The following is a 25,804-nucleotide window of genomic DNA, read 5'->3' as shown; positions in this document are numbered from 1 at the left end:
TTGTATTGATCAAGATTATGATAGCATGTCACTTAAGAAATTATCTTTGTTATCGTTTACCTACTCGAGGGCGAGTAGGAACTAAGCTTGGGGATGCTTGATACGTCCCAAACGTATCTATAATTTCTTATGTTCCATGCTACTTTATTGATGATACTCACATGTTTTATACACATTATATGTCATATTTATGCGTTTTCCGGAACTAACCTATTGACGAGATGCCGAAGGGCCAGTTGCTGTTTTCTGCTGTTTTTGGTTCCAGAAATCCTAGTAAGGAAATATTCTCGGAATCGGACGAAATCAATGCCCAGCATCCTATTTTTCCACGAAGCTTCCAGAACACCCGAGAGCCACCAGAGGGGAGCCCCGGTGGGCCTAGATGATAGGGTGGCGCGGCCAGGGCCTGGGCCGCGCCCCCCTGTTGTGTCATCGCCCCGTCAGCCCTCCGACTCCGCCTCTTCGCCTATTTAAAAGTCCCTAACCTAAAACCTCGATACGGAAAAGCCACGGTACGAGAAACCTTCCAGAGCCGCCGCCATCGCGAAGCCAAGATCTGGGGTAAGTGCCCCCGGAAGGCTCCTCCATCGACACCACCACCATCTCCATCAACACTGCTGTCTCCCATGAGGAGGGAGTATTTCTCCATCGAGGCTCGGGGCTGTACCGGTAGCTATGTGGTTAATCTCTCTCCTATGTACTTCAATACAATGATCTCATGAGCTGCCTTACATGATTGAGATTCATATGAGTTTTGTATCACTATTAGTCTATGTGCTACTCTTGTGATGTTATTAAAGTAGTCTATTCCTCCTTCACGGTGTAATGGTGACGAGTGTGTGCATCGTGTAGTACTTGGCGTAGGCTATGATCATAATCTCTTGTAGGTTATGGAGTTAATTATTACTATGATAGTATTGATGTGATTTATTCCCCCTTCGTAGTGTGATGGTGACGAGTGTGCATGCTATGTTAGTACTCGGTTTAAATTGCAAAGATCTATTATGCTCTAAAGGTTACTTAAATATGAATGTCGAATGTTGTGGAGCTTTTTAACTCCGGCATTGAGGTGCTCTCGTAGCCCTACACAACGAATGGTGTTCATTATCAGACAAGAGTATATGTAGCACAAAGGAAGAGAACTTATTTATTTATGTGATCAATGTTGAGAGTGTCCACTAGTGAAAGTATGATCCCTAGGCCTTGTTTCCAAATACTGCAATCATCGCGTGTTTACTGTTTTACTGCATCTTTACTTCCTGCAATATTACTGCCATCAACTGCATGCCAGCATGCACTTTTCTGGCGCCGTTACTACCACTCATATACATCCATACTACTTGTATTTCTCTATCTCTTCGCCGAACTAATGCACCTATACATCTGACAAGTGTATTAGGTGTGTTGGAGACACAAGAGACTTCTTGTATCGTGATTGCAGGGTTGCTTGAGAGGGATATCTTTGTCCTCTTCCTCCCTGAGTTCGATAAACCTTGGGTGATCCACTTAAGGGAAACTTGCTGCTGTTCTACAAACCTCTGCTCTTGGAGGCCCAACACTGTCTACAAGAATAGAAGCACCCGTAGACATCACAGCTCACTTAAAGATACATGCCTCTCTTCCTCCTTTTGACCTCCCATAAGTCGACCTCGCTGCAGGCCACCTCCAGTACGCTCCGAAGCTCGCTTTGCTCTCTTCTACCGCTATCCAGCCATTACAGGTGATAGATCAGATACGATTTCCTTCATCAGATACTCTTTTTCCTTCAGATTGTGGAATGATAGGAAGGGCCTAATAGTAGTGATTTAGTGCGAGGTTAAGAAAATAATAACAGGGCGGCTTTCTTAGACTCGACTCTATAGCACTCTTTGAGTAAGTTCATTAACGAGGTAGCAGAGGGAAGTTCAAGTATAAATCTTGTTTCTTTAGACCCCGGGGGAATCTGCAGATCAAGTTAAATAGGAGCGCATCCCGACTTGTGATGTGGGGAATCCATCCCTGTAGATTGAAATGAAGAAAGCAATAACCCTAACCCTAACACTCGGCGCTCCTTCTCTCGCTCTTCTCTCTTTTTCTCGACCCTAACCCTAACACTTGGCGCTCCTCCTCTCGCTCTTCTCTCTATGTCGCGGCGGCACCACTACAGACTCGACGCCCCTCCTCCTCTCGCTCTTCTCTATTTCTCTCCATCTCTACTCGGTGCTCCTCATCGATGTCGCGGCGGCACCGCCATGGACTCGGCGCCCCTCCTCCTCTCGCTCTTCTCTATTTCTCTCCATCTCTAATCGGTGTTCCTCATCGATGTCGCGGCGACACCGCCACGGACTCGGAGCCCCTCCTCCTCTCGCTCTTCTCTATTTATCTCCATCTCTACAGTGCCGGCTAGGGGACGGCACTCTCTTCTCTCTCTCAACTCTCTCACACTCTAAAGTCTGCGGATGCTTGATACGTCTCAAATGTATCCATAATTTCTTATGTTCCATGCTACTTTTATGATGATACTCACATGTTTTATACACATTATATGTCATTATTATGCATTTTCCGGCAATAACCTATTGATGAGATGCCGAAGAGCCAGTTGCTGTTTTCTGCTGTTTTTAGTTTCAGAAATCCTAAAAAGGAAATATTCTCGGAATTGGACGAAATCAACGCCCAGGGTCTTATTTTTCCACGAAGCTTCCAGAAGACCGAAAGGATAACGAAGTGGGGCGACGAGGCGCCGCCACACTAGGGCCGCGCGGCCAGGGCTGGGCCCGCACCGCCCTGTTGTGTGGGGCCCTCGTGTCGCCCCTAAACCTACCCTTTCGCCTACTTAAAGCCTTCGTCGCGAAAACCCCAGTACCGACAGCCACGATACGGAAAACCTTCCAGAGACTGTGACGCCCCGGAACCGGTACCATGAGGATTCCAGCGATCCCGCCGAAATCCGCACGATATCGATTCAGAGACGCCCTCCGACACGACGTGTGCGACGAATCACACACGTGATGCCAAAGGAATTAACACGAGCGGTAACATTACAGTAGGATTACATTAGAGCCCACAAGATACATATATTACAACAACGACTCCAACGAGTCAAGATACAAATATACAATACAAAGATCCAAATCATACAGTAGATCAAATACATCCGAGTACGGACAAGATACAAATTGGACTAAGAGCCCTGAAGATAAACGATGGCGTCCATAACCCTGCCCAGGCCAAGCCGGAAGGGTAACCTTGCTAACGTCGTCATCTCGTACCTGTCAAAGTCGGGCCATCGGTTGCCGACAAAAGGGAGGAAGCAAAAGAGAAAGGTAAAAGGCGAGAGTAAGTACCAAGGAACTAACTCCAGCACGTACTTAGCGAGACTAGAAATGGCTATGCTCGCCGGGCGAGTATATATATATATCGCCTGGGGCTATATGGTAGGTTTAGCGGCAGCAAAACTATAACCAATAGAGACACACTACAACATTCGTCTACTCAGATAAGATAAGAGAGTGCATAAGGTAACAGATAAATACTACACAAACATAACCCAGCCGATTACACATATCGAACTTCAACAAAGCGAAGAGGCAATGTAAAAGGCACTCAACGGTGGACAAGTTTTATTAGGTATCGGTTGTAGTAATGCTATATTACTACGCAAGTTATTATCAAATTATTAACAACAAGTATAAGGTGTAAGTTGTTCTATGATCAAGCCATACAATTCCAAGTCGTCCATAACCGCGGACACGGCTTATCGATAAGATGTACACCCTGCAGGGGTTGCCCAAATGTAACCATACGCATGCTCGAACCCACTTACTACAGGTGGAGTCTCACATCAAGACCGTTCCCAATGCAAGAGAAAATTTAATGGGAGCCACCCAACTAAGCTACCCGTGACGAAGTCCGGCCGTACTCCGATACGGACCCAGAGGTTTGCGACATAGTCCAGGCGGGCACTAACGACCAGGCACAAGATAAGTCTATCCGCAATATGAGTACAGTACAGAAATAAACACCCGAAGGCAACAGGAAGTAAATCGTGCATCATGCATATGGGCAAATAAAACCAAGGTTGTGGCTCCCAATAAACAGACTCGAGGAAAGGTAGTGGGTGATGGGGGTCCCACTCCCCCACGTACGGGTAGAGCGCTCAATCTCGGAACGAGATAACAAGAACTCGGGTCCTAGGGGACATTAGCAAGTCAAAGTTCCGATGCTTTCGCAAAGGGGCTCACAGATGCCTCTGCTTACAATTTTAGTTGTTAACAAGTAAGTAGATCATGATTATCTCCAACAACTGATGTAGCATGTGATAACCTCCCAACAACCCAACATATCCCGATAACAGATCGAGATAAACAACAGAGACTAAACACGCCTACGACTCGCAAGGCTCAAACATCAAGCAACAGCTATGGTTAAGGAATGATACATATAGGATTATTATGGTAAACAAGTGGAATAGGACACGTGACTCGATAAAGAAGCGCAACATAAGGATAGCAGTGCGAGGGAGAGAGTAAAATAGGTGAAGAGAGAGGGCTCGCCTGTGGAAAGGTGCAGAAGAACTTGTCGGAGAACTCGTCGTATCTCACATCAACACTTTGTGATCCTATCCGGGAAGAAGCAAATGCTGGAACACACAACGTATGCAATCTTACTACTACGGAAGAAGAATCGGCATGATCAAGATAATATGCATGACATGGCAAGGATGATGCGGTGCAACTTATCCATATTAATCGGAGTCGGAACCCCGGACAATCAAATTAGGTTTGGAGTTGCATTTCTAGTGGCAAATTTAAGGGTGGATTAGAATGTCATAGCAAGGCAAGAGTGAGCTAATTCAATATTAAACGGAGCGAGAAAAACCATAGGTGGAATTCCGAAATACTCCGCATATATCTGAGGTGAGATGCACGAACTATCAACGTGTGACATGATGCAAGATGCAAACAGGCATATGGATGGCATATTCATGATCCTTGCATTTTTCTGATCAAAATTCATATAGAACACTTTTTCATTTGAGTTAGCAATTAAAAGTTATTAGCAGTTTAGTTTTTATTATTTAAAATAGATAAACAGGTTTTATTTTAATTAGGAAAGGACCCAGAAACAAATACAGAACGGGGGGGACCCCGGGTTGGTTTTCAAAACGTGAAGGGGGTTTTCTTGGAAATAGACACACACATGGACGCCGGGTTGATGAAAAGAAAACTGCAGGGCTTGAATGAAAAGACCAGATCCGATAGGATCTGGAGGGTTTTCTCACCAGAGGAGGGCCTAGCCTCGGACGATGACAGGTGGGGTCAAGGGGGTCGACGTGGACGCCATGCTAGCGAACCTTCCGCGCACGCACACCAGGTGCTCGACGCCGTGCACGTTCCAGGAGAGACGGTCACCGCGGGTCGGCGGCGTCGCGCGCGGGCACTGCAGAGGCTCCTAGGCCACGTGGTTTGGCGCAGGCGACGCGCCTTGTCGGCGCGGACGAGTAGATGGCGGCGCGAGGTGAAGGGAAGCGCCTGAGACAGGTCGACGGCGAGGATCTGCGAGGAAGGTGTTGGCCACCACGATACGGGGTCAAAACAGGGGGCTAGGGGAGAAGCAAGGATGTCTAGGGGGTACGCCAACTCACCATGAAGCTCAAAGTACCGGCGCTGGTGCCGGAGGAGGAAAGTTCCCGCCGGAATTGATGAAATCGCTGTCGGACTTCGGAGAAGGGAACGGCGTTTTGGCGGCAACTGGGGGCGTCCGGCCTCGATTCCTTTGGCGTGGAGGAAGATGGAGATGAGGCGCATCTCGGGACGCGCTCGGTTTGGCGAGGGGACGGCCGGAGCGACGGCGCCATGGCGGAGTTCGTGGTGGGGCGCACGGGAAAGAACCCTCTCTGCCTGTTCTTGGAGAGGAAGAAAGAAGGGAAGGGGAGATGCGTGTACCAGGGGAAAGAGAGGGGCGTGGCCCAGAGATAAAGCGTGAGGAGAGGGGAGGCTCACACGGGGCTGATGGAGCTGGGCACAGTGTTGGTGGAGGACCAGAGGGGCTTCACGTTCTCTGCGTGTGGGAAGGAGAAAGACGACAAGGTGGGGAAGATCCTTTTCCCACCGAAGGGGTACGGTGGAGCTGGGCCGGACCGTGGCTGGGCCAAAGAGAAGAGAGAGATGGGCTTCCGGTGGAAAAAAGGAACGAGCCAGGGGAGAGAGGTGGCCTGGAGAAGAAAGGTTGGTTTTTATTTTATTTCGAAAATATGTTTCCTCTTTGATTTTAAAACTGGTTTTAAAATAGTTCAAACAAATTTGAATTTTGAATGCAGAGGTGGGGAGAGAGAAAACAAAATAGTTTGACTTTATAAAATAATTTTATTTATTAAAGCATGGATGGTATGATGCATATGCCATGATGATGCATAAAAGAAAAATAAAGCGCAGATCTATTAGGGGTACTACCCTGGGCCATTACAATCGACACCACTAACAAGGGATCGCGCCCCGAGATCCCACGTCCAGATACGGGGGGAGAGGTGAACTAGCGGATCTTCAGGCGACGTGTTGATCTCCTCGACACCACTAACTAGAATTCTTGCTCCATGTTGATCGGGCGACACCACTAACTAGAAGTTGTTGCTCCGCTGTTGATGATGCGCTTCTGTCGGGATCCTCCGAAGATCGGACCTAATAGGTGAGGGCAAAGATCGGCCAACCCGCGTGGAAGCCTATGAATCAGGGAAGCAGATAAGAGAAGATTCAAAACTCGCAAAGGTGAGAGGAGAAATAATATAGGTGAGAAGAAAAATCAGAGCTAATCAGAACTAACCAACGAATTTTAAAATAGTTTTTGACACTAGACACAACAACGTCCGTTGGCAAGGTTATCCTACGGGCTGGACTAGTGGGGTACCGTCAACCTGAGCTCTGATACCAACTTGTGACGCCCCGGAACCGGTACCATGAGGATTCCAGCGATCCCGCCGAAATCCGCACGATACCGATTCAGAGACGCCCTCCGACACGATGTGTGCGACGAATCACACACGTGATGCCAAAGGAATTAACACGAGCGGTAACATTACAGTAGGATTACAATAGAGCCCACAAGATACATATGTTACAACAACGACTCCAACGAGTCAAGATACAAATATACAATACAAAGATCCAAATCATACAGAAGATCAAATACATCCGAGTACGGACAAGATACAAATTGGACTAAGAGCCCTGAAGATAAACGATGGCGTCCATAACCCTGCCCAGGCCAAGCCGGAAGGGTAACCTTGCTAACATCATCATCTCGTACCTGTCAAAGTTGGGCCATCGGTTGCCGACAAAAGGGAGGAAGCAAAAGAGAAAGGGAAAAGGCGAGAGTAAGTTCCAAGGAACGAACTCCGGCACGTACTTAGCGAGACTAGAAATGGCTATGCTCGCCGGGCGAGTATATATATATCGCCTGGGGCTATATGGTAGGTTTAGCGGCAGCAAAACTATAACCAATAGAGACACACTAAAACATTTGTCTACTCAGATAAGATAAGAGAGCGCATAAGGTAACAGATAAATACTACACGAACATAACCCAACCGATTACACATATCCCCTTCAACAAAGCGAAGAGGCAATGTAAAAGGCACTCAACGGTGGACAAGTTTTATTAGGTATCGGTTGTAGTAATGTTATATTACTACGCAAGTTATTATCAGATTATTAACAACAAGTATAAGGTGTAAGTTGTTCTATGATCAAGCCATACAATTCCAAGTCGTCCATAACCGCGGACACGGCTTATCGATAAGATGTACACCCTGCAGGGATTGCCCAAATGTAACCATACGCATGCTCGAACCCACTTACTACAGGTGGAGTCTCACATCAAGACCGTTCCCAATGCAAGAGAAAATTTAATGGGAGCCACCCAACTAAGCTACCCGTGACGAAGTCCGGCCGTACTCCGATACGGACCCAGAGGTTTGCGACATAGTCCAGGCGGGCACTAACGACCAGGCACAAGATAAGTCTATCCGCAATATGAGTACAGTACAGAAATAAACACCCGAAGGCAACAGGAAGTAAATCGTGCATCGTGCATATGGGCAAATAAAACCAAGGTTGTGGCTCCCAATAAACAGACTCGAGGAAAGGTAGTGGGTGATGGGGGTCCCACTCCCCAACGCACGGGTAGAGCGCTCAATCTCAGAACAGATAACAAGAACTCGGGTCCTAGGGGACATTAGCAAGTCAAAGTTCCGATGCTTTCGCAAAGGGGCTCACAGATGCCTCTGCTTACAATTTTAGTTGTTAACAAGTAAGTAGATCATGATTATCTCCAACAACTGATGTAGCATGTGATAACCTCCCAACAACCCAACATATCCCGATAACATATCGAGATAAACAACAGAGACTAAACACGCCTACGACTCGCAAGGCTCAAACATCAAGCAACGGCTATGGTTAAGGAATGATACATATAGGATTATTATGGTAAACAAGTGGAATAGGACACGTGACTCGATAAAGAAGCGCAACATAAGGATAGCAGTGCGAGGGAGAGAGTAAAATAGGTGAAGAGAGAGGGCTCGTCTGTGGAAAGGTGCAGAAGAACTTGTCGGAGAACTCGTCGTATCTCACATCAACACTTTGTGATCCTATCCGGGAAGAAGCAAATGCTGGAACACACAACATATGCAATCTTACTACGACGGAAGAAGAATCGGCATGATCAAGATAATATGCATGACATGGCAAGGATGATGCGGTGCAACTTATCCATATTAATCGGAGTCGGAACCCCGGACAATCAAATTAGGTTTGGAGTTGCATTTCTAGCGGCAAATTTAAGGGTGGATTAGAATGTCATAGCAAGGCAAGAGTGAGCTACTTCAATATTAAACGGAGCAGGAAAACCTTAGGTGGAATTCCGAAAGACTCCGCATATATGTGAGGTGAGATGCACGAACTATCAACGCGTGACATGATGCGAGATGCAAACAGGCATATGGATGACATATTCATGATCCTTGCATTTTTCTGATCAAAATTCATATAGAACACTTTTTCATTTGAGTTAGCAATTAAAAGTTATTAGCAGTTTAGTTTTTATTATTTAAAATAGATAAACAGGTTTTATTTTAATTAGGAAAGGACCCAGAAACAAATACAGAACGGGGGGGACCCCGGGTTGGTTTTCAAAACGTGCAGGGGGTTTTCTTGGAAACAGACACACAGGGACGCCGGGTTGATGAAAAGAAAACTGCAGGGCTTGAATGAAAAGACCAGATCCGATCGGATCTGGAGGGTTTTCTCACCAGAGGAGGGCCTAGCCTCGGACGATGACAGGTGGGGTCAAGGGGGTCGACGTGGACGCCACGCTGGCGAACCATCCGCGCACGCACACCAGGTGCTCGACGCCGTGCACGTTCCAGGAGAGACGGTCACCGCGGGTCGGCGGCATCGCGCGCGGGCACTGCAGAGGCTCCCAGGCCACGTGGTTTGGCGCAGGCGACGCGCCTTGTCGGCGCGGACGAGTAGATGGCGGCGCGAGGTGAAGGGAAGCGCCGGAGACAGGTCGGCGGTGAGGATCTGCGAGGAAGGTGTTGGCCACCACGATACGGGGTCAGAACAGGGGGCTAGGGGAGAAGCAAGGATGTCCAGGGGGTACGCCAACTCACCCTGAAGCTCAAAGTACCGGCGCTGGTGCCGGAGGAGGAAAGTTCCCGCCGGAATTGATGAAATCGCTGTCGGACTTCGGAGAAGGGAACGGCGTTTTGGCGGCAACTGGGGGCGTCCGGCCTCGATTCCTTTGGCGTGGAGGAAGATGGAGATGAGGCGCATCTCGGGACGCGCTCGGTTTGGCGAGGGGACGGCCGGAGCGATGGCGCCATGGCGGAGTTCGTGGTGGGGCGCACGGGAAAGAACCCTCTCTGCCTGTTCTTGGAGAGGAAGAAAGAAGGGAAGGGGAGATGCGTGTACCAGGGGAAAGAGAGGGGCGTGGCCCAGAGATAAAGCGTGAGGAGAGGGGAGGCTCACACGGGGCTGATGGAGCTGGGCGCGGTGTTGGTGGAGGACCAGAGGGGCTTCACGTTCTCTGCGTGTGGGAAGGAGAAAGACGACAAGGTGGGGAAGATCCTTTTCCCACCGAAGGGGTACGGTGGAGCTGCGCCGGACCGTGGCTGGGCCAAAGAGAAGAGAGAGATGGGCTTCTGGTGGAAAAAAGGAACGAGCCAGGGGAGAGAGGTGGCCTGGAGAAGAAAGGTTGGTTTTTATTTTATTTTGAAAATATGTTTTCTCTTTGATTTTAAAACTGGTTTTAAAATAGTTCAAACAAATTTAAATTTTGAATGCAGAGGTGGGGAGAGAGAAAACAAAATAGTTTGCCTTTATAAAATAATTTTATTTATTAAAGCATGGATGGTATGATGCATATGCCATGATGATGCATAAAAGTAAAATAACAAGCAGATCTATTAGGGGTACTACCCTGGGCCGTTACAGAGACGCCGCCGCCGCCAATCCCATCTCGGGGGATTCAGGAGATCGCCTCCGGCACCCTGCCGGAGAGGGGAATCATCTCCCAGAGGTCTCTTCGTCACCATGATCGCCTCCGGATCGATGTGTGAGTAGTTCACCCCTGGACTATGGGTCCATAGCAGTAGCTAGATGGTTGTCTTTTCCTCAATGTGCTATCATGTTAGATCTTGTGAGCTGCCTATCATGATCAAGATCATCTATTTGTAATGCTACATGTTGTGTTTGTTGGGATCCGATGAATATTGAATACTATGTCAAGTTGATTATCAATCTATCATATATGTTGTTTATGTTCTTGCATGCTCTCCGTTGCTAGTAGAGGCTCGGCCAAGTTGATACTCGTGACTCCAAGAGGGAGTATTTATGCTCGATAGTGGGTTCATGCCTCCATTGAATCCGGGACAGTGACAGAAAGTTCTAAGGTTGTGGATGTGCTGTTGCCACTAGGGATAAAACATCGATGCTTTGTCTAAGGATATTTGTGTTGATTAAATTACGCACCATACTTAATGCAATTGTATGTTGTTTGCAACTTAATACTGGAAGGGGTTCGGATGATAACCTGAAGGTGGACTTTTTAGGCATAGATGCATGCTGGATAGCGGTCTATGTACTTTGTGGTAATGCCCTGATTAAATCTCATAGTACTCATCAGGATATATGTATGTGCATTGTTATGCCTTCTTTATTTGTCAATTGCCCAACTGTAATTTGTTCACCCAACATGCTATTTCTTATCGGAGAGACACCACTAGTGAACTGTGGACCCCGGTCCATTCTTTACATCTGAAATACAATCTACTGCAATTGTTCTTTACTGTTCTTCGCAAACAAACATCATCTTCCACACTATACATTTAATCCTTTGTTTACAGCAAGCCGGTGAGATTGACAACCTCATTGTTACATTGGGGCAAAGTACTTTGATTGTGTTGTGCAGGTTCCACGTTGGCGCCAGAATCCCTGGTGTTGCGCCGCACTACACTCCGCCACCAACAACCTTCACGTGTTCCTTGACTCCTACTGGTTCGATAACCTTGGTTTCTTACTGAGGGAAAACTTGCTGCTGTACGCATCACACCTTCCTCTTGGGTTCCCAACGGACGTGTGTCTTACACGCCATCAATGGCCGTCGTGGCCGCCACAAAGTCCCTGGCCTCACCGTGTTGTACGGCGCCCACCAGTGGCAGCCTCTCTTCCACCTCAGGCCGCGCGCACCCACCCTTCCCAGACTGCGCCGCCCGACGTGGCTAGGCCCTCCGGCGGCCGCCGTTCTCTGAACCGCCGGCTTCCTCCTCCGCTCGACTGCCTCCCTGCCCCTTCTTCGGACGAGGTGGTGGACGGTGCCCCCCCAACTGCCTCCCTGCCCCCGGCCTCATGTACTCCGGCAACGCACCTCCAATACCGGCGACGACCGTACACCTCCCGGCGAGGCGCGCGGCGGCCAGGGACGGGAGGGCGCGCGGCGGCCAGGGAGGCTCTTCGCGGCATTTCATCGAACGGGTTGTGGGGGTGCGTGAGGGAAGGTCGCCAGCGAGCGCCTGCCGGCAGTCAACGCGCACGCGGGCTCCTACCGGCGAGGCGCGCGGCGGCTAGGGACGCGAGGCGAGGGAGGCGAGGGAGGGAGAGGAGCTCAACTCGGGTTGCCGGCGCGCGAAGAGGTAGAGCGGCGGGCGACGCGGCGATGACGACGCTGCTGCTGCGGGCGACGGTGGCGTGGCGCTGTGAGCGATGGCGACGGCGGCGGCGCGTGGAGCTGCGGGCGATGGCGACAGCGGCTGCGCATGGAGCTGCGGGCGATGGCGACGGCGGCGGCGCGTGGAGCTGCGGGCGACGCCGCGGGCGACGGCGAGGCTCTATGTGTTCTGCTTGTTTTTTTGGCACAGATGGCCTCGCGCGCCTAAGGGAACACAGGGGAAGGACCTTTGGTACCAAAGGTTTTTTTTTCTTTTTTCTTTTGCTGTTTTCTTTTCTTTTGCTGTTTCTTTTCTATTTCTTTTTTCTTTTTTGTTTCTTTTTGTTTACTTCTTTATTTTCTTGTATGTTTCTTTTTTTTCTATTTCTCTTTTTTTACTTTTTATTTTATTTTTTATTTTCTATTTCTCATTTGTTGTTTCTTCTTCTTTTCTTTTTCTTTTTCTTTTATGTTTCTTTTCTTTTCTATTTCTTATTTTTCTATTTCTTATTTTCTATTTCTTATTTTCTATTTCTTATTTTTCTTTTCTTTTCTATTTCTTATTTGCTGTTTCTTTTTCTTTTATGTTCCTTTTCTTTTTCTATTTCTTATTTTTCTATTTCTTATTTTTCTATTTCTTTTCTATATCGTTTCTATATCTTTTCTATTTCTTTTCTTTACTCCCGCCGTGTCCGCGCGGGAAAGTTTCTCGCCACGTACGACGTCGCGCGGGAAAGTTTCCCGCCACAACGCCGCGCGGGAGAAAAAAGGCGGGAAAGAAAGGGCCGGAATAAAATTTTATTACGATTGAACTCGAATTAAATGCACATAGCTTAACTGAAAATTAAGATACATGACCAGATTCGACTGTTGGAGTCATTCAGTCATACTCGTGCCTAGCCCGATAGTAGTCGCCACTGTACTCGTCGTAGTCGCCGTCATCATCATTGCTGGCATCGGGGTCGTAGTAGTCGAACCTCGGCGGGTGAGCACGCGTGGGCTGGGACTGAGGGTAGCGCAGGCGGGGGCCACGGTATGCCATGACGCCCTGGAGAGTCCGGCCGCGCCACCACACCCGACAGCCGGCCTCGATGAAGTTCGAACGAGGCGGGCTGTCCTCCTCGTGCCTGGCAAGCGCACTCTCACGTCGATTGATGAAGAAGCTTTACCAAGTCGGGCTGTAGTCGGGATGCCACTGGGGATTCCTCCGCTGCTCTGGCGTGAGCTCGAAGTAGTAGTGGTTTGTGATGGCCATCTCGCGCGCCACACCTAGAGGGACAGGAGGGACCGGTACGGCTCCGATGCTCAGCAACCAGCTGGTCGGGACGCGGTAGCCCGGCGGGCAGGGGTAGTTCGAGGCGCAAAGCGCCTCCGCCTCCCGGGGAGTTAGAGATACGATGGAAGCCATGGGAGAGAATGATGAGGTTTGCAGATATGAGTCTAGATGTGATATGTAAATGGAGGCCAAGCCTACATATATATAGTGAAAAAATGGCGGGATGACGGAGGCGGGGAGACAGAGGCGGGAACCAGTGGAAAGCGCGGGAAGAAAATAGGCGGGAACGCAATGGCACGGGAAACTTAACCCTAACCCTAACCCTAACCTTTAGTATCGGCTGGTGGGTGCAACCGGTACTAAAGGTGGTTTTTCTATCATGTAACAAAACTGTCGGTGGGATAAGGACGCGTTGGTAACCTTTGGTACCGGCTGGTGGGTGCAACCGGTACTAAAGGTGGTTTTTCTGTCATGTAACAAAACTACCGGTGGGATAAGGAAGCGTGGGTAACCTTTCGTACCGGCTGGCGGGTACAACCGGTACTAAAGGTGGTTTTTCTGTCATGTAACAAAACTATCGGTGGGATAAGGACGCGTGGGGGACCTTTAGTACCAATTGGTGGGTGCAACCGGTACTAAAGTTGTCGGCGGGATAAGGACGCCCTACTCGATGAGATAAAGCGTGTAGCGCATGACGCCCTGTTGGAGGAACACGACAAAGCAGAAGCGGCACCGTGCCTATAAAAGGAACACCGATACACCTTGGCAAGCAGATTAACAAGCAGGTAGGGAGAGTTTCATCCCCACGGATGGAGGAAAGGGTTGGGAAATCTCCCGTGGCGCAGCTTCTCGAAGATTTCGTTGGTGCACAGGCCCTACGGCATCTTCGGAAGCTGCGCCTCGGAAAAATTTCCCTGCAAGCCCGTGTGTCGAGGGTGCTCCTCGGCAATGCCCTCCGATAGGGGCTTAGGGTTGATGGAATCCTGCAAGATGACACGAGACATCGGTACACAGACAAGCGGGGAGAGCGATTTACCCAGGTTCGGGGCCCTCGATGAGGTAAAACCCTTACGTCCTGCCTGTCTGTTCTTTGATTATGATGAAAACAGGTTACAATGGGGTGCCGAATACTTCGGCTGTGATCTCGTCGAGATGCTAGTTGCTAGGGTGTCCTAGTTCTAAGCTTCCACTGGCTATTGTAGCTAAGATTGATTGTGTCCCTCGGCAGCCCCTCTCCTGGCCTTTATATAGGAGGCCAGGTCTCAAGGGTCCTAACCGAAGATGACTAGGTTTACAGTAGATTAGATCCAATGTTTCCTTGTTTGTCCGTTTCTTGATCTTGTCCGCCAAGGAATCTTCTGACTCACCGGCCTAGTGGCCCATCTCGCCTTCTCGTAGCTTCATGGGCCTCCAACTTGTCAATATCAGATAGGGCAATACTGGTTACCCGAAGGGTAATGCCCACGTCAGTAGCCCCCGAGTGTCTAGCCGAAAATAATTCGGGTAGAGACTGATGCATGTTTTCTCCTGATATTCTTCTCCTTCACTATTTTTGCTTATCTTAATTGTGCTTCATCTTCTTCTTATCGGGTGCGCGTCAGCGCTCCCGATGGGAGTAGCCCCCGAGTCTAGGTACGGATGCTTGCAATCCGTGCGTAGACTCAAGTTGTACCACTCGAATACTTTCCTCTGCCGAGGTCTTCATAAATCATCTGATATATATTTTTTTACGCAAAGGATAATGAGTAACGTGCCCAACTGTTGTTTAGTTAACTGCCGATGGCAAAACACCGTTACCCTACACAGAATCAAGTCCCCGGGCATGATCCTGGAGTGCAAAAAATTTCTATCGGGTGTACATCACGAACTCCCGATGGGAGTAACATACCCCGAGTATCTGGGTGCGAGCGTTTTGCAACCGAGTGCTGGCTCCAAACTTTATCCTTTGACTGCTCATTCTGTCGAGTCCTCATTTATCGGGTGCGCGTCAGCGCTCCCGATGGGAGTAGCCCCTGAGTCTATGTACGGATGCTCGCAATCCATGCTTAGACTCAAGTCCTTCATCCGATAACTTTTCTTGTTTCCTTCGAATGTTTTCAAATCATGACGTCATTGATGACGTATAACTGCTGCAAGCTGATTTAATGGGTCCATCATGACAAGCTAGCCCTAGCCCTGTTCATTCAACGTTTTAGGGTTTGACCGTGTAACGATCGAGGTGGCTCCTCGATTTCCGCGCAATCGTGGGCGTAGTGGGCCTTCAGTTCTCTCCCTTCCTTAAGCGCCATGTGCTTGCTTTAATTTTTTCCTCAAAGTTCCCAGTTTTCTCCACAGTTCCCGCAGCAGCTCCTCATTCTTATTCTTCTTCTTCCTTCTTCCGCCATTGTTGCGCCGCCGCCACAGTTCCAATCTTCTCCAGATCTCGCGATGGTGAAGAAGAGGAATGCCACCGCCGCTGCTAGCTCCACCAGCGAAGGTGCCGCTGCCAAGTCTTCTTCTTCCCTTCCGAAGGGGAACGCTCCAAACGCCCCTCCCACAGCTCCGGCGCCGCCAGCGCCGTCGGGCTCGATGGCCAAACCCGGAGATTGGGTAGCTTCAACCGTCACCAAGCGTGACGAAAACAGGTCTCGAAGCCTAGGATTGATATCCTCCAATGCCGGAGATGTAATCCTTCCAGGTGCGATCTCTCGGCCTGATCCTCCTGCTGGATTTTCTGTGATGTTCTTGTCTTTTCTTCATCGAGGCCTTTCACTCCCTGCTCATGGATTCCTCCTCCATCTCTTGCGGATATATGAAATTCAATTATGGCAACTTACCCCCAATTCGATCCTTCACGTTGCTGTGTTCATCACCCTTTGCGAGGCGTTTTTGGGCATTGAGCCCCATTTTGGGTTGTGGAAGAAGATCTTCTATGTGAAAAGATACAGCAGTAGTAATGGGCACTTTGTCACCGGAGGAGTAGGTTTTGTTGCTTGCTCAGAAGTTAATTACTTTAATTTCCCAATGAGAGAGTCCGTGCAAGGATGGAGGTTGAAATGGTTTTACGTTAGGGATTCCTCGTCACCCGAATGTCGACTCCCTTGCTATGCCGACGTTTCTGAAGCCAAACCTAAAGACTCCTGGAAGAACATCCTCTCAAGCGATGAAAGGGCCTCAGCCGAAGAATTGTTTGCCAAATTCCTTCAAATTAAAGAAGGCGACGGCCAAACTATGACTGGTACGGAGGTGGCAGCAGTTTTCCTGAGGCGCCGAATCCAACCAGTCATGGCCAGAATTCACCCGATGTGGTTGTACTTAGGCCCAAAGGATGTGACCAGGATCAATGCTGCCGACCTATCAGAAAAAGAGTTGCTTGATGAAGTTCGTCGCCTCACTTCCTTTAACCAGGAAGATTCGATTCCGCTGATCTCTTCTTATGCTCCTCTAGACGTTGATCATCCGCCATTAGGGGTACTTCCCTTTCTTTTTCATATGTTTTTATTACAGCTCCTTGCTTAGCCGACATGATTATCTTTGTTCTTATTTGTCATTTTTCTTTGTCAGATCCTTGTGCCTTCTGAAAATACACATGACTCACCGGATGACACTTCTGAGGGAAAAGGCTCCTAGATCCCCGTATATTTTCATACCATGGATCAAACAGGTTTAGAGGATGAATATAATGGTCCAATGAATCTTGAAGTAGCCCGTGCTGATCTTCCCCTTTCAGCCGATAACACCTGTACCGCAGACGGATCAGTGCGCAACATCGACGCTGATCGTGATACTTTTGTTGATGCAGCTACGGATGGGGCCAAGGCTTCTCCCGCGAAGAGATCAACCGGCGGCTTCGCCGATGAAGATGATCTCTTCGACATGTAAGTAGTTCCCTCTCGAAGGTTATACTGTGCCCTTTTTATCTGTCATACTCCTATTTTAATTATAGCCGACTATTTACTTTTGCAGTGACGAGGGCTTTGTTGAGCCTCCTCCTAAGAAAGCCAAGTCCGATGCTGTTTCACCAGTCGTGGTAGCTTCTGAAGCTTCGGCTCCTAAGGCCGCTCCCACGGCTCAAGCTTCGACCACGTCTTCCCTTTCCAAAGGAAAGGATATTTCTCCAACTGCTGCTACTGCGGCTCCTTTTTCTGTAAGTCCTCTTTTGACCTCAATATGAATTTCTTGGAGCGTGCCTTGTTTAATTATTTTTGTTTCTCTCTTTCTTAAGGACCTGCGTGGTGTTATCTCTTCTCTGGAGATTTTCGCCTCCCGGTTCACTTCTCTAGAGGCTGACAAAGTTCGGCTACAAAAGGGGGTCGAATCTTCTTCCTCAAAACTGGATGGCGCAGTCAAGATAGCTGCCGCGGCTCGCCAAGAGATTGATTCTCTGAAGGAGGAGCTGGCTAGACTAAAAAGGAAGTTGAAGGAGGAGGAAGCATCTAGGCTGGTGGCTGAGGCTCGAGCAGCCGAAAAGGATGAAATCCTTCGCCAATCTTCTTTGGTCTTGCTTGGTAATCTTCAACATACCTTTGTCGGAAGACGTTGTTTAAGGATTTAAACTTTTGTCAATGACTAAATTTCTTCATCCCTTTCTATTGCAGAGGCGGCGAACATTCCCGTCAATGCCCTAGAAAGAGTTGCAAATAACTCCCCGTCGAACGCTGTGTCGATGGTTCTTGCCTCTCACCAGCTTACACAAGAGCTTCTCGTGAAGGGGAAGAGTGTTCTGGCACAGATACACTCGATGATCTTCCCCAAGATCAATCAAGAAAAGACCCTGGGACAGCTGATCGATACCTTCGCGGTTAACACTAAGGAGACCATCGAGGTATTCAAGCGTACATCGCGCACTTTTGGTGCTGTCCTTGCCTTCCAGCTTATGATGGGTTACGGCTTTAAGGGTGATATCGAGGAAATGACTAAAGGGCTTCCAAAAGGGCAGGACGGGCAATCTGTTGATTTGAGCACCTTTAAGGCGTCTGCTCTTACTTGTGCCCGTCAGCTCCTTGAATTGGTTTCATCAAGGAAATCATCGGCTGGCCCTAGTTCATCGACTCAAACTCAGCTTCCTTGATTCTTGTAACAAACTTGTGTCTTTGAGCTTGATGCAAAACATTGCTCTGCCGCCAAACTCATGCTTTGTAATAAACTTCGTCTCTGTCATTGTCGTAGACACACTCTTGCTTATGATATCAGTTTCTTGTACTTCTCCCGATGGGAGTTATTTTGGATGTTCGGTTGTACCATATCCATCACTTCTTTATAACCAGTACTTTCCGCAGGTCTTCCCAGTACCTTCGTTTACAGACGACTCGTCGGGTGCGCTTCCCGAAAGCGATCGGATCCAACGCATGAAAGACCGAATGACGCAGATGGAGAAAGATTTACGCAGCACTTATGCCTTAGCTGCCATCATCAATAAAAAAGGCGAGACTGTAGCCGCCGTGGAACGGTACATTCTTGGCGAGCTGCAGAAGGCTACTGTTGTGGGTATACTTCATGGGTGTACCATCGACAGTGCCTAGATCCGGCAAGCCCGGGTGGCCCACAGATGGTGATGAGGCATGTGGCCCATCGGGCGGCCCAGTTGCTGTTGATCATGAAGGAAGAAGTCCAGCCCAGGATCAGTAAGCCGGATCCGTACCGACATTAGAGTAACCCGGATCCATGGAGGCCCATGAGGAACCCGGATCCAATACGACGTATATGGAAGGCGGATCCGTGACGTGCACGGCAAGATATTGTACCGTAGTTAGGCTATCTGTAATCCGGCTAGGACTCTCCATGTAAACCCTAGATCCGTGCGCCTTTATAAGCCGGATCCCGGGAGCCCTAGAGGCACAACGACAACTCATTGTAACAACGCAAAGCGCCCGGATAATTCCGGACAAGCAGCGGTAGGCCCTGTCATCGTGCGGGTGTTCGAAGGCTGGGTAACTCGCGTACCACCGTCCCGTGTGCACTCCGCCCTATGGCCCCTACTTCTTCTCCCCTCGTGAGGATCCCTCCTCCGAGGTACCGTCGATTAGGCAACGACAGTTGGCGCCCACCGTGGGGCCTGCGGCGTCTGGAGGCCGGAACCGGGAGGGTTCCGCCATGGGAAGCTACGACGACACCATCGCTGTGGGGCGTGTCCTTTACGTCGGAAATCTGCCGATCGTCCCTCCGGATGAGTGTTGGATTCCGGCTAAAACCAACCCCGTCAAGCTCTCCATCGTCCCAGTTGGCGGCATACACATCTTCATCGGGGAAACCGTCGATTCCGACGGAAACCCACTGGTAAGTAGCGCTGACGCGACCGCCGCTGAGCTGGACGCAGTCGCGAAGATCCGATCTGAGACGCAGGAACTTCCTAGCGAAGATTCCGCCTTAGATCTGAAAAAATCAAAACCCACCCAATCCGCCCCTGAGCAGGAAATAACGGTGGAAGACCAATGCAGATCCGCCTGGGTCTCCCAGGTGTTAGAGAAGCAAAGGTGTCACTTTGTGCACTTCTTGGCCCATACCGCCGGAACCGCCCCTCATGAAGTCGGAGCTGGTCCCGAGCAGGTCGAGGTCCCGGAAAACAACGCTGTTCCGGATCAGCAAGAAGCTGTCGGAGAAAGCGGAACTCCGGCTGAAGAATCAATTTTGGGAAACCTAAGCCCAATTTCCGGAGACACTCAATCCATGAACACTGAAGAGTTTGATCGCAAGGTGACGGAACTCGGATACGGTGAACAGCCTGAAGTCGATTCTGTCCAGCCAAAGCAGGTACTTGCAACTGTAGCAGCACTGGGAGAGAACGGATCCGAAGAGGCAGGCACCCAATCCGACCCCCAGCCATCCCGTCACGGATCTCCAATGTCGCGGGAGCGGCCCCGTAAGGATTCTTCCTCAGAGAGCCTCCTGTCACCTGAAGAGATGGTAGCACAAGCAGGCATGGATGCAGTTTATCGCTCGGATATCCTTAACAAACCCATCACTCCCGAAGACGTAGAAGCTTTAGAAGCTAAAAGAGTGGAGCTGCTGGCCACAGCCAAGAAGTTTAAGGACACCGCAGCCGCCATGCTGGAGGAAAGGAAGCACGCCGCAGTTTTTGTGGAAGACTTCATCCAGCGTGAGCAGGAGGTGGACGAAGGACTGGCGAAGGTCAAGGAACTCCGAAAGCATTGGGAGGAAAAGATCGTTGAAGCTGATCGGGAGGTAGAAAAGGTCCGGCGTGAGTTGATAGCTCCCCGCAGGATCACCTTCGCGTCTCCAACGGAGCAGCAGCCATTCGCAACCCCAAAAGACAATATGACGAAAGCTGCAGAAATTTTGAAGAAAAGTGACGAGGAGATTGACATCAATTACTTACGCACGCTCGTCGCTTCAGCGGTTAAACAACAGAGCAAGGCAGACACTTCGCGCAAGTTGGAATCTAACCCGGAGCATTGCGTCTCCACTGCGCAGAAGGACGCCCACGACAACCGCCATCGAGATGACGAATCGCGAACCGGATCCTCGGAACGCAGAAGGAAAACCAGGGAACACCCAAATCCGATCCCCGTACCGTCAAAGACGCCACCGTCAGATCCGAGAAAGGGAAAGGGTCCAATGTACTCCGGACGAGACAAGTACCGCAACCCCTCTCCTCCGCCTAATGGTTACCCGCGTCCCCCTCACCGCCGTAGTCCAGCCGAAACACCGAGGCCTCAAGGGCATGGTGGAATTGTTATCCGCGACAACGTGATGCCCTCCGGAAGCCGGAACGGGGAGCGCACGCCGGAACCTCGCCGGAATCAGAACAACGATCGTGAGCCCGAGCCTAGGAGGAGCCGGAATGAGGAGCGCGACCGGAACCTCGCCGGGCCGGAACGACCAGGGCAGCCAGCGCCACGGCGAAGGCAGCCACGGGAGCCGGAGCCGGCACAGGGGGAGAATCGGAGGCGGAAGCAAGAGGTCGGATCGGCCCCCTCGCAGGTCTCCCTCACCACCACCTAGCGGTGGCGGCGGAGGTGGAGGCGGAGGCGGTGGCCGGAGATCTCGCTCTCGCTCACGGTCCCCGTCACGGTTCGCGCGACGCGCGGGAACGCCTCAACGAATACGGAACCGACTACATCGGACCAAAGTGCTTTGGCGGGATGATTCGAGAGGAACCAAAGCCAAGGAGCTCCCTCAAGCTACCCGGAAACCTGAAGCATTATGATGGCACCGAAAGGCCGGATACCTGGATTGAGGATTACTACAATGCGGTAACCTTCGCCGGAGGAACCCCTAATATCGCCTGCCGCATGCCCCAGTTGTACCTTGTAGGTCCAGCCCGGATCTGGCTCAGTGACCTCGAGAAAAACTCCATCTTTTGCTGGTTTGACCTGAAGACCGCTTTCGAGAAACACTTCAGGGGCACCTACAAAAGACCTGCCACGGCAAGCGACTTACAAGCTTGTATCCAGAAGAAGGGAGAATCCTCAAGAAACTTCCTCACACGATGGTTGGCATGCAGGAACGAGTGCGAAAACGTCGACCACACCACTGCCATGTACGCCTTCATCGGTGGATTGCAGAGAGGAGGATTGCTGAGGCATAAGCTCACATGTTTGGCTAACGCCAATAAACTGACTTTGGATGAGATGATCTCCATTGCCAGTGACCACACTGCCGCCGATGACGATGCGGGTGATAATATCGCAGCTACAGCAATCCCCCTGCTGTTGACCGCCAAAACCCACCGTCGGGCAGCGACAGTCAGCACTAGTAGAGCCGGGAAGAGCCTAGAGCTGCGGCTGGCTGAGACCCCTCCGAGCGACGGCCCGCAATGCTCTTCTGGTCACACGCGGCGATGCGAAGTGCAAGGGCGTGCCACCTGACCTATACCTGGTCAGGAAGGTGATGGGGAATGCCTCGCTTAGTTCCTGCATGGCATACACGTAAACATTAAATACGAGCCTCGATCGGCTCTCAGGTTATCCTGTGAATCGGCTCAAAGAGCCGATCCACCCATGATCCGTGCGGGGTGCACGAATACTTGGTGATCCTGCTTGATCAAGATAAAGCTAATGAGATCTACGACGATTTAGGGTTTTCACCGCATAATCGGATCATCCTACTCCGAGGTTGGGCCTCGCGGCCACGCACGGTGCTCATAAGCCGATCCTAAACAAGGCCAAAGAACCAACAATGTAGTTGATCCACGGAACATCCTGTTTAGGACTTGCGAACGCCACCCTACATGCCACTGGATCCTCCCCCCCTTTGTAAGGCCTAACTATTGCAGATATTAAACTAATCCTTGCAGAGCAAGGAGCAATCGTAACGGATCAGATCTACTAAACGATGAACAAGCGAGGTGCCGCCCCCATGCCCGAGATAGGCATGAGGACGGCTAGATATGCGAGGGTTGCACTACGTAAGCATGTTTATACGAAGAACAATGCTAACCCTAACACATCTATGATAACTACGTTGCCCGCCATCAAAGACGCTTCGAGTACGGGCAACGCATGAACAACGTGGAGCTTGTGCTGCCTAGATCGCAAGATGCGATCTAGGCGAGCATGTCGCTTACCTGATTGAAACCCTCGAGACGAAGGAGTTGGCGATGCGCCGAGATTGGTTTGTTTTGGGGTGAATGTTGTGTTGTTGTTTATTCCATAAACCCTAGATACATATTTATAGTCCAGGGGACTTTCTAATTCAGGCATGCACCGAACCGTGCACGGGTAAAACTCTAACTTCTAAACTAAGATGCGATCTACTATATTAAGATACACGGGCTAACTAGCCCAAACTTTGCATATAAAGGCCGATTCACGTATTTCTTCCATGTAGATTCTTCAAGTCCATCTTGATCGCGGCCCACCTCCGATCTGGTCAAATTCCGGTGATAACACATGCCCCCTGGTTTTGGAAATGACATTTCCAAAATCATTATGCTTTTCCTTCGAAGGGTCATGTCATGGCGGAGCGTGAACCGCCGATTGTTAGCTGGATCGACGCCCAATGAGCCGATAGCAACGCATTGGTCTCTCATAATCTGTCCTTCATCTTCTTCGACCGATGACTACGAGACTCGGTGACACTCCTCCGCAAAATTCACCATCCTCGAAGAAGGTTGCTACACAGGACCAGCCGATGATACTCCAATTGGCTTCTAGAAACGGAACATTTACCGGGTCGGTTGCCCCCAGAGTCTCGGTCAAGGCGAAACGGAGACGAGGATACACAAATTAGCCGAATGGACCTGGGCTTGATCATGTCCGAGGGCACTATCATGCGAGCCGGCCGATTTGAACGAAATCGGCTCTCCGGAGGAGAGGACCTTCGGGGTGAGCTGCCCCCGAGTTTCTTCGATCAAAATGTCATGACTACATATTCAAACAAGCCCATTGAACCTAGTACTCGAATGCGGTCTTGTGTATATCTTCTGGATATTGTCAACATAAAGTAATATAACAAATGCAATATGCAAGTATGTAGGAATCAATGCACGAGTTAACACAAGTGTTTGCTTTTTAGATAGAAGGAAATGGGTAAACTGACTCAACAATAAAAGTAGAAGAAAGGCCCTTCGCGAGAGGAAGCATGGATTGCTATATTTGTGCTAGAGCTTTTATTTTGAAAACATGGAACAATTTTGTCAACGGTAGTAATAAAGCATATGAGTTATGAAAGTTATATCTTACAAGTTGCAAGCCTCATGCATAGTATACTAATAGTGCCCGCACCTTGTCCTAATTAGCTTGGACTACCGGATCTTTGCAATGCACATGTTTTAACCAAGTGTCACAATGGGGTACCTCCATGCCGCTTGTACAAAGGTCTAAGGAGAAAGCTCGCATTTTGGATTTCTCGCTTTTGATTATTCTCAACTTAGACATCCATACCGGGACAACATGGACAACAGATAATGGACTCCTCTCTAATGCATAAGCATGTGGCAACAATTATTATTCTCATATGAGATTGAGGATATATGTCCAAAACTGAAACTTCCACCATGATTCATGGCTTTAGTTAGCGGCCCAATGTTCTTCTCTAACAAATGCATGCTCCAACCATTAAGGTGGTAGATCTCTCTTACTTCGGACAAGACGGACATGCATAGCAACTCACATGATATTCAACAAGGAATAGTTGATGGCGTCCCCGAAACATGGTTATCGCACAACAAGCAACTTAATAAGAGATAAAGTGCATAAGTACATATTCAATACCACAATAGTTTTTAAGCTATTTGTCCCATGAGCTATATATTGCAAAGGTGAATGATGGAATTTTAAAGGTAGCACTCAAGCAATTTACTTTGGAATGGCGGATAAATACCATGTAGTAGGTAGGTATGGTGGACACAAATGGCATAGTGGTTGTCTCAAGGATTTTGGATGCATGAGAAGTATTCCCTCTTGATACAAGGTTTAGGCTAGCAAGGTGTTTAAAGCAAACACAAGTATGAACCAGTACAGCAAAACTCACATAAAAGACATATTGAAAGCATTATAAGACCCTATACCGTCTTCATTGTTGTACCTTTATCATCATATCGAAGCCGATCGCTTGAACCGGCCTCCTCTTCGTCCTTGCCACCGAGTGACTCGCTCTCTTCTTTGTCTTTGCCATGGCGGTGCAGCGAATGAGCCACCATGAAGTTGATCTCCCGACGCAGCGAGCTGGTGCGTTCTTCCGACGGGGCGGACAGGTCCACTCCATCGAGTGCGCCTTCGGTGTGAAACCCTTCCACCCGACGCCATGGGAGCGGGTTCGGTGGAAAGAGCCGATGAGTTCGGCTTCGAGGGTTGCCTTGATCTCGTCATGTTTCTTCTTGAGCTCATCAGGCAGATCCTCGTACTTGACCGGAGTGCTTTCCGACATCTCGGATGCAGACGGCGATGTGCTGGATGTCGAAGGTTGTCCCACCGAGCGTGCCAGAATGTGTTGACCGCCAAAACCCACCGTCGGGCAGCGACAGTCAGCACTAGTAGAGCCGGGAAGAGCCTAGAGCTGCGGCTGGCCGAGACCCCTCCGAGCGACGGCCCGCAATGCTCTTCTGGTCACACGCGGCGATGCGAAGTGCAAGGGCGTGCCACCTGACCTATACCTGGTCAGGAAGGTGATGGGGAATGCCTCGCTTAGTTCCTGCATGGCATACACGTAAACATTAAATACGAGCCTCGATCGGCTCTCAGGTTATCCTGTGAATCGGCTCAAAGAGCCGATCCACCCATGATCCGTGCGGGGTGCACGAATACTTGGTGATCCTGCTTGATCAAGATAAAGCTAATGAGATCTACGACGATTTAGGGTTTTCACCGCATAATCGGATCATCCTACTCCAGGTTGGGCCTCGCGGCCACGCACGGTGCTCATAAGCCGATCCTAAACAAGGCCAAAGAACCAACAATGTAG

Source organism: Lolium rigidum, chromosome 5, assembly GCF_022539505.1.
Source record: "Lolium rigidum isolate FL_2022 chromosome 5, APGP_CSIRO_Lrig_0.1, whole genome shotgun sequence".
Lineage (NCBI taxonomy): Eukaryota > Viridiplantae > Streptophyta > Magnoliopsida > Poales > Poaceae > Lolium > Lolium rigidum.
Note: the sequence above shows the minus strand (reverse complement) of the source record.